The sequence below is a fragment of the Bubalus kerabau genome, chromosome 5 (genome assembly GCF_029407905.1).
Source record: "Bubalus kerabau isolate K-KA32 ecotype Philippines breed swamp buffalo chromosome 5, PCC_UOA_SB_1v2, whole genome shotgun sequence".
Classification (NCBI taxonomy): domain Eukaryota; kingdom Metazoa; phylum Chordata; class Mammalia; order Artiodactyla; family Bovidae; genus Bubalus; species Bubalus kerabau.
Genome location: NC_073628.1, coordinates 16496340 through 16509871, shown reverse-complemented (window position 1 = coordinate 16509871; position 13532 = coordinate 16496340). Strand labels below are relative to the sequence as shown.

Below are 13532 nucleotides of genomic sequence, written 5' to 3'. Positions count from 1 at the left end.
AGGCCTGCTTGACCCTCCAATATGAGCTGGGTTTCCCCAGCCTCGGTGGGCTGATTAGACTGTGTATGTTCTGTGAATGCAAACAAAGCCTGGAGACAGAATGGATGGTCTTTTCCATTTGGTTATGAGCTGTTCAAGGTCAATACCCATGATTTATTTATCTCTCAGATCCTCTAGATCCAGTGCCTGGCACACAGTAGGTATTGATGAGTGAGCCAAAGAATGAAAACCACCATGGGGAGGTCTTCTGGAAGCAGCTCTTCTATTACAGATGTTACAGGGAAGATGAATTTACTGTTAATATTGAACCAGTGCACAAAGAGATAAGGAATAGAACTTTCGAAGATAATGTAGATGTTAAAGTTTGGAGGGAGTGGGCGTGGGGAGGAAGTGACCTTCACCAAGAAGCCACTCATCACCTGGTGTAAGACACGAGCTTTAAGGATGTCGTCTAATTCAGCCGTCAGCACCACCCCATCAGGTCTTCCCTCCTCACCTGGGCATCAGCTCTTCCTCTCTGCCAGCCCTGTTTTGGGTGAGAGAGCCCAGTGGTGAACAAAGAGCAGAGGACATCTCATCACTGTTGACTCGCAACCTGTAGGTGATTCTTCAGCACAGGCAGGTAAGTGTCTCGCTGGGCTCTACACTGCTCCCAAGGGTTCAGCCAGAGTTACAAATCTGGTCTGTGAGGCCCTCGGGTCTATTCTCTTTCCATATTCGGGGTTGTGTATATTCCAGAAGAGTTGGGCCAGGGAACTCTGACGTTTCTACTCTGCAATCAAGGAGGGCATCCTGGAAGAGCTCGCAGGTCCAGAGCATTCCAGGGCCTCCAAATAGCCTTTGGTGATGTTGAATTGATTCCACCATTTCATCAGTCAATGCTGGGCTTGGCATCATTGGGCATTGGATGGGGAAGGAGAGGGCTGCTTTTCTGTCACTTTAAGTCCTAAATCATTTTCAGGTGCTTGTTTAGAGACAGCCTGGGGAGGTCGCCTGCCAGGCAGGGAAGAGGGTGGACGTGGTCTCCTTCAGACCTCTCCTCATCAGAGTTACTGTTTCGAGTAATGAAGAAGCACAGGGATTGATTTGATGCCTAATGAATAATCAGCTGCCATCAATAATTGTAATCACTAATCTGGTGCAATTAGAGGCAATTATAATAAATGCAATTTCCTCCCGAGCCACTAACGAACTACAGAAATATGAATTGACTTAAGGGGGCTGGCAGTGATTTATGCAATTGTGAGATCACAAATTTCATTATCTTGGTAAAGATTCTTAAAGGAGCCAGGTACTATTTTGATTTCACACCTAACGAGAAGTTAGAAAATACCATTTCAAAAAAATAAATTAAAAAAAAGAAAGAAACTACTATTTCAGAGGTGATGAGCACAGAGGCCACTGTATCTCTGTCACAGTTAGCTTTAGATAATCCTGGAGACCACACAGACTCCGCTGGGACAGTCGTGTGAAGGCCTGCCCCTTTAAGCTTTGCTTACTACAGAGAGATTCAGAGCTCAAAGCTTCAAATCTTGAGGAATGAGGACTAAAGAGTCCAATCAATTCTGCAAGAGAGGGTGTTGACAGGAACATCTGGATGTAGATGACCTTCTTTTATTCCCAAGGAAGGCCTGCCTCTTGGTCCATTAGCCTTCCTGCATCCAAATAAATCCCAGATTTGCAGCAGAAAGGCATCTTTATGTAAATGGAATGACCCTAGAGGCTTTCAGTGTTTTAAAATTGCTTAAGTAGCTTTAATTATGTCATTCCTGTTCTCAGAAATCTTGAATGGCCATCTATTTTCTAGGGAATCATCTAGAGAGTTTTGAGGGACTCTGCAAACATGCCCCCCACCCCCATTGTGATAGGACTGTCATAAGGAAGAATAAGAGTGGGAGGTGAGGGGACTGACCCCTCCTCACTTGCAGGAAATGACGGTGTTCATGAGATGCTGGGCTTTCAATGCTCAGAAGGAGAAAGTCTTGGGTCAACCAAGGTGAGTTGTTTCCATGAAGACAGAGGCCAAGGCCAGGTGATGCAGGGAATGACGTTAGATTTTATTCTCATCATAGTTGAGTGAAATTCACTCTCCCAGACATGGACTAGAAGGTTCTACATAATCTGATCCCAAACTCCTCTCCCACTGGTAGACTCCACTGAAATTTATTTCATGAGAGTCTTTTTTCTCTCTCTCAAATGTGCCAAGTATGTTCTGGCCACAAAGCTTTCCCCTTGCCTCTCCTTTGCATGGAGGGCTCCCTCCATGGTAAACACTGGTTTTCCCATGGCCGGCTTTTCCTTACTGTTACCTCCAGAGACCCCCGTCACTGCAGGCTCCCAGGCACCCGCTGTCACATCACAGACTGTGTGTGGGTCTATGCCTCCCATCCCCATCCTCTCTTGTCTTGTTGGCTACAAAATTCCAGGTCCACAAGCCTGCCGTGCATATGGCAGGCCTTCTGTGACCCCCATCTTGTGGACAGCTGAGCCTCCTTTCTAGCCCCACCTTCCACCCTCCAACCCCCAACACATTTGCATACCTGCTAGTCCCTTTTCCCTGAACACACTCCAGCTCATTTCTATCTTTTGCTGGAAATATCTTTGTGGCCAGCAGCTGAAATTCCTCCAGCAGAAAACTCAGTGCTGATGTCTTGAAAAGCCTTTCCTGGCCTCTTGGTGGGAGATGTCTCCCTCTTGTCCATTAACAAGCATCTAGCTCGTACTGTGCACCAGACACCGGGGGCTTTAGCTCCCATAATGCTGCATTCCTTACTGTGTCAGCTTTGTTCTGTGTCCTCACCTCCTGAGGACCCCCTTCCCCCACACACCCACCCCAGCCCTGACTCAGTGTCACCTACCCCATGATTCCTGCACTTCACCAACCGAACCAACAGGGAGAGACTCCCACCCTTGCGAGGAACGATGCAGGGAATGCACAAGTTGGCCACACAGGACCTCACGCACAGTGGGATCTCCTGCACACAGTAGGACTGTGACTTGATAGGAAAGGAGTCTGCTTGGTCCAGTGATGGGAAATTAAGATTCTGCAGGCATAAATGCTAGTCTCCGGGCTGCCAGGAACTAGGCATGTGGCACGATGACCAAGTCCCTCCACGTCCTGCCCAGGGTTTCCTTGTATGCAAAGTGAGGAAATAGGGTTTGGCTTTCTCGAGTGATTCCAGGTCTAACAGTCCGCGGTTCTCTGCGTTGCTGGAACTGCAGGGGACAGGGAGGGATGCGGGCAGGGGTGGGAGGAAACTTACATACGTATGTTTAAAATTTCAAATGGAGCAAGTTGTTGTTTTTCCCCCACCTTTGCTTCTCCCTAGCAGTAGCAAACAAGCAATAAATATGGAAATCCTAAAAGCCAGAGAAAATAGTGAGTGTTCTCCATCTTGCTGACAAAGTACACAGAGGCTGCATCACAAAATGAATGGGCTTATCCTCCACTGCACTTGGATGAATTCCTCCCAGCCTGCACCTGGACCGTCCACAGAACAGGTATCTTTTGTTCTGCAAAAGCCCCTGGCCCGCTTTAGCCATCGCAGACCAGGGCGACCGCTGCAGCGGGAGGGGCCACAACTCTCCCTGAAGGAGTCCTACATGGACTGCATCCAAGCACAGCAATACAATTCAAAGGGGACAAAAAGGATTCGGGGGAAGGGGGAGAGCAGCCTGGGGAAACGAGAGGCAAGAAAGAGGAAACACAGGGCAAGGTGGTGTGTCCCAGGTGTAGGCAGCCAGACCCTGTCCTGCAGGGGGATAGGCAACCAGCTCTTACAATGGTGCAAACTGCTCAATAATGCTCAGCACCTTCTCTGTCGGTCTTTGAAGCACAAGCCAGGCAGGCACCTGACTGCTATCACCAGCAAATGTCCCGGGAGGAACCCACGTGCTAACAGCCTTTTAAAGCTGATTTTCAGAAACCTCTGGTGGCTCTAACAGTAAAGAATCTGCCTGCAATGCAGGAGACCGGGGTTTGATCTCTGGATTGGGAAGATCCCCTGGAAAAGGAAATGGCTACCCACTCCAGTATTCCTGCCTGGGAAATCCCGCAGACAGAGGAGCCTGGTGGGCTACAGCTCATGGGGTCACAAAGAAGCGGACATGACTGGGCGACCGGGACTCATTCAGCTACTCTTCAGAAACCTCTTCCCCAGACGGCGCCAGGGGACAGCTGGCTTATTTGGTAGAACTACAGCTCCTGCCTCCCCTTGAGCTGTGAGCACCCCACACCGGGCCTGCTCCATCAGAGACGCAGGACCACCAGCCATTTCCGAGGCCATCATGTTCCCTTCTGGCTGCTCTGTGCTGCTTTCCCTGCCTGGGGGGAAGGGGGAAAGCTCCCTGGTCTTTTCTCGGTACCTTCAAAGGAAGCCCCCAGACACCCACCTACTTCCTAACCATTTCCTCAAGTTCCTGCAGCTCCCCACACACCCAATTAGATCCTTGTTCTTTAACTTCATTCTGGGCAAAAAGGTCATATCCCTCTGGGCCAGTATCTTGAATCCCACTGTGTGTCACTCAACAAGAGAGATGCCCAGAGTCCTCAGGGTCTGAAGCCCTGGAGGCATTCACATCCAGGTTTTGTCCTCAGCTCTGAAGATGACACCAGACTGGCAATGGATAGGAGGAAAGGGCTGGTGGAGTACCACGCAGAGCAACTGGGTCCTGCCCACTGAAACCCATGCTCCCTCCCTCCGGCTGTCCAAATCCTACACATTCTTCCAGGCCCAGCTGAAGTCCTGTCTCCATTGAAATGGTCCTTGAATATTTTATTCCTCACAGAAGATCACCTTCTCCTCTCCAATCATATGCGTGCTTATATCTCACTATTTAGCACCATCCTGTAAAACACTGAGTAATTGTTTCACATGTACTTGCCTTGTTTCCTTAAGTGGAATATATCCTTTATAAAATCACAAGTGTCAGATTGATGGATGGATAACAGATAGATAGATGAATTCTGATACAGAAAATTGAATAAAATGTTAATTGTAGTGTCTATGATGGGTTAGTGGGTACTCACTGTAAAACTGTTTCATCTTTCCTGTATTTTGATGACTTTCATATAAAATTGTTGAAAAACATGGAAAAGTTTCTTATCTTCTGCTTCACTCGTTCATCTTGAGGTAATGCTTATGAAGTGCCTACTACATCCTGGGCTCTGAGCTCTCTGCGCCTGCATCCTCTGATAACCAGGGTGATGCTGAAAAACGGTAGTGGGTGCTCAGCTAGTAAGTGCAAGTTGCCAGTTCTGTCCACCCCTGTGCCCTTGATTCACCTTTCAAGCTGTGTCTGCCTTCTGACTTACCATCTGCATTGGACAACATTCCCATAGCAGGCTGGAGTACCAGGCTACACTACATCTTACTCTTGAATCCCGCCCATCTCTTCTGCCCCAACCTGAAGGAGAACCAGCCTGCTTCCACTACGTATGGGGTTCAAGTGACTTGTCCTCTGCTCTGACTGTCTCAGGGAAGATATAATTGAGCAGGACTCCCTCCTCCAGGGCTTCTCAGGTGGCACTAGTGGTAAAGAACTGCCTGTCAATGCAGGAAATGTAAGAGACACACTTTTGATCCCTAGGTCGGGAAGATTCCCTGGAGGAGATCATGGCAACCCACTCCAGTATTATTGTCTGTAGAATCCTATGGACAGAGGAGCCTGCTGGGCTACAGTCCACAGGGTCACAAAGAATCAGACACGACTGGAGCAACTTAGCACACAAGCCTCCTCCAAGTTCTCTATCAAGGAAAAGAGGGTTGCCCACCTCCCCCAAAATTCCTAAGACCCAACCTCTATCTTTATTACAAACATTGGGTTTTTTGACCAGAAACGAGTCACGCTTTCCAGTAAAGCAAGATCCACTCCTAAGCATTGTGTTATAGATATCTGGCAAGTTTGGCAGTAGCAATACATGAAGCCCGTAGCATTCTATTGGTCATCATAGCAAGCAGTGGCGAGGAGGAAGCTACAAAAGCAAGCAAGACAAGGCTCTGTCTTCAGGTGGTTTGTACTCTTATGAGGGAGACACAGTTGTTTCAAGGCTGTGATAAGGGCTCCAAGGAGACACACTGATGATGCAGATGCTAATTTCTTCCTTGCCTTCTCCACTTGGGGCACTTAAGCACCAACCCTGAGCACCTGGAACAAACTGGAGGGCATGGGGATTCTCTTAAGGATGTCTAGGCTCTCTCTCGAGCACTTCATGGACTGCCAAGAACTTCGAAACAACGTCGGATGGGGAGGCCAGGGCAGGGGTCCTGAGAAAGATCTGGCTTGTTTCATGGCCCTAGGTCTGCAGTCGATAATAAACACACTGATGGATTCCTTCCTGTAGCACTTCGCGTCTGCTCCTTTCCCTGGGTAATTAATCATGAACCGGAGTATCAACGTGACATTGCCAGTAGTATTGAATTGAGTTGTTATTTATTTCTTATGTTTCTATTTAACTTTGCACACACTTGAGTGTCACCACCCTGGGATAGAATTTAAGACACCAGAAGGCAAGACTCTGCCCTGTTTTCTTTCCCCCACAGCGCCCAGCACAGGGCCTGGCTCTCAGTAGCGGCTCCATCAGTGTTCTGATTAATTAAGTCCTCGGGCCGCCTGGGGCCCGTTATGCTTCCAAGCAGCAGCTGTCACCTGGACACCCCTGGCCACGGGGCACACAGACAAATGAGCTGCTGTCCTCCGAGAGCAGCATCAGGACCCTGGGAGGCAACCCGCTCGTGAAATTTAAAATCGCGCTCAGCGGTGGTTGCAGAGCAAACACGCTTGCAGGGAAAGGTCTGTTTCCTCCTCTCTTCAGGGGCAGCAGAGCGGCTCCTTCCATACAGAGATTTGTGCCGCATGGTTGTGCAGCAGCTGGGTGGGCAGGGTTCACCCACACCGCCGCCGGCTCAGCACTGGCTGGCTGAAGGGCTCTGAGTCCTGGATGTTCAGGCAGCCCAGCCCCGCCAAGTCCAGCCTTCCTCCTGCCCCGGCCACCGTTTCTGTAAGCGACTCAGTCACGGCCCTGTGCCCAAGGGGGATGCCAGTGCGACCCGTGGGAAAATTTCTTGTGTCCCTCCTACTCCTGTTCTCTCCCCCAAAATACCTTCATAAGGTTTTTTCTTTGGGCAAAGAAATAAGTCCACAGTTTGCTTCTATGTTGGGCTAGAGACTGAAGGATTGCATTTATGAAGCACCAACAGAATGCCAGAGACCCTCCCTTCTGCTGTCCTATTTAATCCCAGCAGGGCATTTGGGGTAAGATAGTGACCCCATTTCAATGGGAAACCTAGATTCGGAGATGCTTCACAGCTTGCCCAAGGCCACAAGCCAATGGTCAGAACTTGATGCGAAAGCCGGTAGGAGCATGTGCGTATTTCCCATGCTGTCTGCAGGCCCCTGGCTCTGGCCTAATGTCACCGTTTATACATATTCCGTGAGCATTAGGAGAGCCGGCGCTTTCCCCGAGTGTCAAGGCACAGAGAGCCTGTCCATGCTGCTAACATCAGGGGGTGGTAGGGCTTGGGGACGGGCGTGTCGGTCGCTTTCAGAAATGTCATAAGCAGTTCACTTATTATTCAGGGGAACACCCATCAAACTGATGACTTCTCTCCTTGCTGTCAGTATCCGCAACCAGCTGTTCCATTGGACTGGGGACTGTGAGGGATTTAACTGTGAATTCATGAATGCAGCTAAGCCTCCCTCCAAGAGGAACCCTGAAGGATTAACCCTTACAGAGCAGGAATGCCTGGTGATGCCAAGGCCCATGGGGAAGGGGGCGTGGGTGGGGGTCTGGGCCAGGGGGAGAGGGGCCTTCAGGTCTACAGGGAAACACAGCACAGGACACTCCACCTGCCAGGTTACACCTGCTTTGGGCTGCACGAGGCTGCAGTCGCCTCCTCTGCACTTGGGCTGAGAGGCTTTAGTGGCTTTGCTCTGCCCTTCTTGCTTCTTCTCTAGCATCTCTCAAACCCTGTGACCTGTCTGACCCACTGTGTGCAGAACACACTTTGTTTCATAGGAGTCACATCACAATCCTAGAGCTGCAATTCCTTTCCCCATTTTGCAAAAGCGTTACCTAAGGTTCAGGGACCTCCAAGGTCACCTGAAAAACACAGAGGACTAGGATTTGAAGGCAGGAAATCTGCCCGCTAGTCCTGGACTCAATCCACTAGAGGGAGCAGGAGGGCCTGCCTGACCATCCAGGATCCAGGATCCAGTGAGGGCGGGAGGAAAAGCCCCTAAGCTGATGGACACAGGTGGTCCTCGGCCCAGGTCCCCCATGGCATGAGTGGGGCACCTACTGCTTTGCTTTCCAGGGCTGGACTTCCGGACAGAGAGGAGAGGCTTCAAGGCCAGGTCAGATCACCCTCTCCCATTTCCTTAAATTCAGCGATATACATCAATCACACTTGAAACTTCCTTGAAACATATGGGCCTTTGAAAGTCAGACAAGGTTGATGGGTTTCTAATCCAGTGGCTTTCACCATGGATGACTTACACCTCAGGACACCTTAAAACATCATTGGTCCCGTTTAGTTCTTATCCCATAGTTTGTTGTTCTCGTTCAGTAGCTAAGTCGTGTCTGACTCTTTTGAGACCATATGGACTGTAGTCCACCAGGCTCCTCTGGCTCCGTGGTTCCTAATACTCAAAACTTACATATTCAACCACAAAAAACCCAAACAACCCAATTTGAAAATGGACAAAGGACTTGAATAGACTTTTCTCCAAGGAAGATATATAAATGGCAAACAAGACCATGAAAAGATGTTCAACATTACTCAGCACTAGGAAAATGTAAATCAAGACCATAATAACCCTTCACATGCACATTAGGATGGGTACAATTAAAAAAAAAAAAAACAGAAAACAACAAATGTTGGTGACGGTGTAGAGAAATTGAGACTTGTGCATTGCTGATGAGAATATAAAATGGTATAGTCACTGTGGAAAACAACTTAATCGTTCCTCAAAAATTTAAACATAGAAATACTATACAATCCAGAAATTCTACTTATAGGTATATACCTTAAGGAATGGAAAGCAGAGACTCAAACAGATATATGTATACCAATCTTCATAGTAGAATTATTCACGGTAGCCAGGCGATGGAAATAACACAGTTGTCCATCAAAAGATCAATGGACAGACACAATGTGGTGGATACATCCAATGGAGTATTATTCAGGCACAAACAAGATGAATTTCTGATGCATGCTACAACCTGGATGAGCCTCGGAAACACTGTGAGATGAGACACAAAAGGACAGATGTTGTATGATTTCACTCATATGAAGAACTGACAAATTATCACAGAGACAGAAAGTAGACTTTAAGTTACTAGGTGCTGGAGGGAAGGGGAGATGGAGGGTGAACTGATTTGTGGGTTAAGAGATTTTGTTTGGGATGATGAAAAAGCTCTGGAGATAGACGGTGGTGAAGACTGTTCAACATTATGAGTGGAATTCATTCAGGTCAATGAATGGTATACTGAAAAATGGTTAAGATATTTATTTTTTGTTTCAATTTATTTAAAATTAATGCTAGTAATGAATTCATGTTGAAATTAATGTTAATAATATAATTTTTTTAGCCCTGTATCTCCAAAATGTTATCATTTCAACAGTGTAACCAATATAAAAATTCTTTTATGATATTATATTACTGGTCTTCCCACGTGGCTCTAGTGGTAAGGAACCCACCTGCCAAAGCAGGAGACATAGGAGACAGGGGTTCAATCACTGGGTCGGGAAGATCCCCTGGAGAAGGGCACAGCAACCCACTCTATATTCTTGCCTGGAGAATCCCATGGACAGAGGAGCCTCGCAGGCTATGGTCCATGAGGTCGCAAAGAGTTGAACATGACTGAAGCAACCTAGCATGCATTTAAATTAAAATAAAAAACAGTTCACCCATTTCTCCCACTCCCCACTTCTGGGAACCACCGATCTGTGCTTTGTGTCTGTGAGCTTCTTTGTTTATATTAGATTTCATGTAAAAGAGAGAACAGACAGAGTTTGTCTTTCTCTGACTTACTTCATTTAGCATAATGCTTCAAGTTCTAGGTAAGATGGTAAAGTTTTATTTTATGCAATTTTTGCCACAATTTAAAAAGCAAAGCCGAATACCCCCTCTCCAACAGATGTTACGGTCACAGATCGTGGAGGGTGATTCTGATCTCCGCCGTCCCCCCACCAAACAGCCTGATGGCCGCCTGACCCTAAATGCCATGGTCTGGCTCTGTGCCGCTGCCCCTCTGCCTGGGATGCCTTCAAAAACCTCAGCTTACCGCAGAAGCTCAGCCAATACTCCTGGCAGCAGGGGTCTTCCTCTTTTCCTCTGTGTCTTCTTAAAGCTTTTACACATGCCTTATTAAATGACTACCTTGTTTGACAATGATTTCCTGATTTGGGCTGGGAGTTTCCTATGTAAGGGGCAGTGTTTGATTCATTTTTGCATCCGCAGCACAGGAGCACCTTCCTAACTCCTAGGAGGAGTTCAATGAATATTTAATTACACAGATGGGTCTTTTGTTTTGTTTTAGCTCTGTGAGGGTTGGGGGTGGGCTGTCTTAACTGCTCAGAGAACACTGTTACAACGGACAAATCAGAAGCCTCCGGGCAGATAAAGGGAATTTTCCTCCCTTCCTGGGCTCTGCTTCATTGGCATGGCTGCGGCTTCTGACCCCCCACTGGGTGAAGTCCCTGGAGTCCTAGTTTTATTATTTTTACCTGGCTGAAAATTCGCTTCCTCTTCCAAGATGTGAGAAGAGCAGGTAGGCCCTCAGTTGCTGGTGAGGATTTGGGGAGCTGATCTGGGAAGTCCCTGGTTCAGGGTGGTCTCCCAGGTGGGCTATGCTATCTACTGCAGGCTCCTATTCTGGGAACCCTGTTCAAGAGTCATCTCTCTCCCCACCTCTTTTCCCTACCCCTCCTCCAAGTTCTCTTTCTTCCTTAATTGTCTCCACATTTTTTCTGCCTAGGTCATTCCACCAACAACACAATCTTGTTCTTTCTAGTCTCTTAATTAACTCTTTCTTTAGCTTCCTTGGCGATTAGAGGGAGAGTGTCAAGGAACAGGTGAGGATATTGGTGCTTCTTCTCTTTCAAAACGGCCTCCAGACAGCTGTTCTAAGGCCACCACTTGCCTGGTTAAATCCCTTCTCTTGGCTGCATCAAAGGGCAAATGCCCCACAAGAGCTGAGGTTGGCAGCACCTCAGCGCCTTGGCACGTAGTCGTGGTCCTTTAAGCTACTATTCTTGGGTGAATCACAGAGCTTTTGTTCCTGCCCCAGCCCCCCCTATGGTGGGAAAGTACTTTTCCTCTCCCTCCTTTTTTCCCACCCTTCTTTCCCTTTTGTGAGCTTTCAAGTCCCCCAATTAAATAACTGGTAAATTTTTCTTTGTGAAAAGGACTAAACTTTACTGGATAACTTCCATGGTAAGTGTATTTCTTTTTCTTTTCTTCTTGCCCTTGGACACTCATACATTAAAACTTCTCACAGGGGGAAAATAAATTAAAACAGAAAAACAAGATATAAAGCATCTGTCAAGGTAAGTTTTCCTGAATATTCATTGGAAGGACTGATACTGAAGCTGAAACTCCAATACTTTGGCCACCTGATGCGAAGAACTGACTCTTAAGAAAAGACCCTGATGCTGGGAAAGATTGAAGGCAGTAGGGGAAGGGGACAACAGAGGATGAGATGGTTGGATGGCATCACAGACTCGATGGGTATGAGTTTAAGCAAGCTCCGGGAGTTGGTGATGGACAGGGAAGCCTGGTGTGATGCAGTCATGGGGTCACAAAGAGTCAGACATGACTGAGCGGCTGAACTGAACAAGATAAGCTGGGTATATCTCAACTCCATATAGACTTTCTTTCATTCTTGTTTTCAGCAAACACTTATTCATGCCCACTATGGACCAGATGCTATGCTAGTATCAGAGGGTCTCAGATCAATGGTACAGGGTCCCTGCCCTAAAGGAGTGTCTGGTGAATATATATAGTGTAGGTGTGGGAGTGTCTGAAGAGGTGGGCAGAATAGGAAAAGACCTCATTTCTTCCAAGAGCAAATTATTTATGAATTAAAAAAAAAAAGGAATGGATGTCTTTTTGCAAGGGATATCAAGTTAGCTACGTGCAGCAGGATAACTAAGGGTATGTGGTTAGTCCCTCCAGGCTCAGATTTTCCTATCTTCCTCTTAACTTTTCCCTCAATTACTTCCTAGAGAATCCATGATCTATGGATAAATATCCATGCCATGAAGCCAACACATGCATCCATCAGTTTTTATTTAAGTAAGTGCTCTTTAAGTTCTGGAATCTCAAATATTGGAGAAAGCCATGATCTTCTGGCCACTGTTGACACTGCCATGGCTTTTCTTGTGTTCCTTGGGCACTGAGAGCCTATTTTCATTCCCTCATCCTATCTGCCCTCTGAAAATTGTTTGCTCTCCACTTTCAGGAAAGAGCAAGACCGAGAGTCTAGTCTTGCCCACAACTTTGAAAGGAGCTGAAGGATGAGGAATAATGAAGTTTGATTGTGTGTGTGTGTGTGTTGTGTGTGTGTGTGTGTGTGTGTGTGTGTAACCATTTCAGGACACCATTCATCCGGTGAATGGAGTTTTGTCAATTACCATGGGGTCTTTCTCCCAGACCATTGCTCTCTGGATCCCCCAAAACTGCGTAACACCCTCCGTCTCTGGAGACTAGCACTCAGAGACGGCTGGTAGTACACTGTGCCGCTGAGTCCAATGTGCCTTACGCCAGCAGACTGGACGCTGCCTCCTGGCCTGTCAAAAACACCTGCTTAGCAGAAACGACATGGCAGCTTCTCTGAAGACTAAAACAAGATCCTGGGAGGCCACTGCTGTGTCAGTGCTCCTTCTGGCCTGAGGTGTGCTGGGGCAACACTCGGCTCCACTTCAGCCTGTATTCACCGAACCCGCGCTACAGTCCGGACACTGGCCTCAGGACCAGGGAGAAGGACATATAATGCAAGGAACTGGGGAATACGGAAAACACGTGCTCATCACGTAGGACCCGCAGGGTAGAATGGAATCCAAGGTCTAGACATGGAATGTGGTGTGTGCTGTCAGAGAAGAGTGAGAAACCCAAGCTGTGGTCACAGATGGTTGGCCTAGAAAAGACTTCCAGAGTCAACCATCCACTTGGTCATTTACGAAACATTTATTAAATACTTGCTATGACCCGGGTCCTCTGGAAGTTAGTAGGTGAGAGAATAAAGCTCAGTTATTTAGAGGAAATGTTCAAGTTAGTAGCAGAAATGGAAACAGAATTCTTGTCTTAATTCATTGTTTATTCAGCTAAGCTGACTGAGAATCTCTGGCGTGTCATGCTCTGGGACAGATTCAGAAAAGCTGCTGCAAGCTAACTCAGCGTCTCTGACACTCGCAGAGCACCATGGACCTGTACCGGTTTTCTTAACATCTCCCAACGTCCTTTTTCTCAGTTAGAAAATGTAGGAATGATGGCACCACCTCATAGAGTGGATGTTCACATCCAAAGAA

General features: G+C 47.5%; 1 long non-coding RNA gene across 1 annotated transcript; it reads left to right on the top strand.

The window, feature by feature from the left end:
- The first annotated feature begins 523 nt into the window (after positions 1-523).
- Positions 524-5045, top strand: LOC129653678 (uncharacterized). The gene is made up of 3 exons (XR_008715196.1): positions 524-622; positions 3330-3501; positions 4598-5045. It is a non-coding gene; the product is annotated as an uncharacterized LOC129653678 (long non-coding RNA).
- Positions 5046-13532: the final 8487 nt, after the last annotated feature.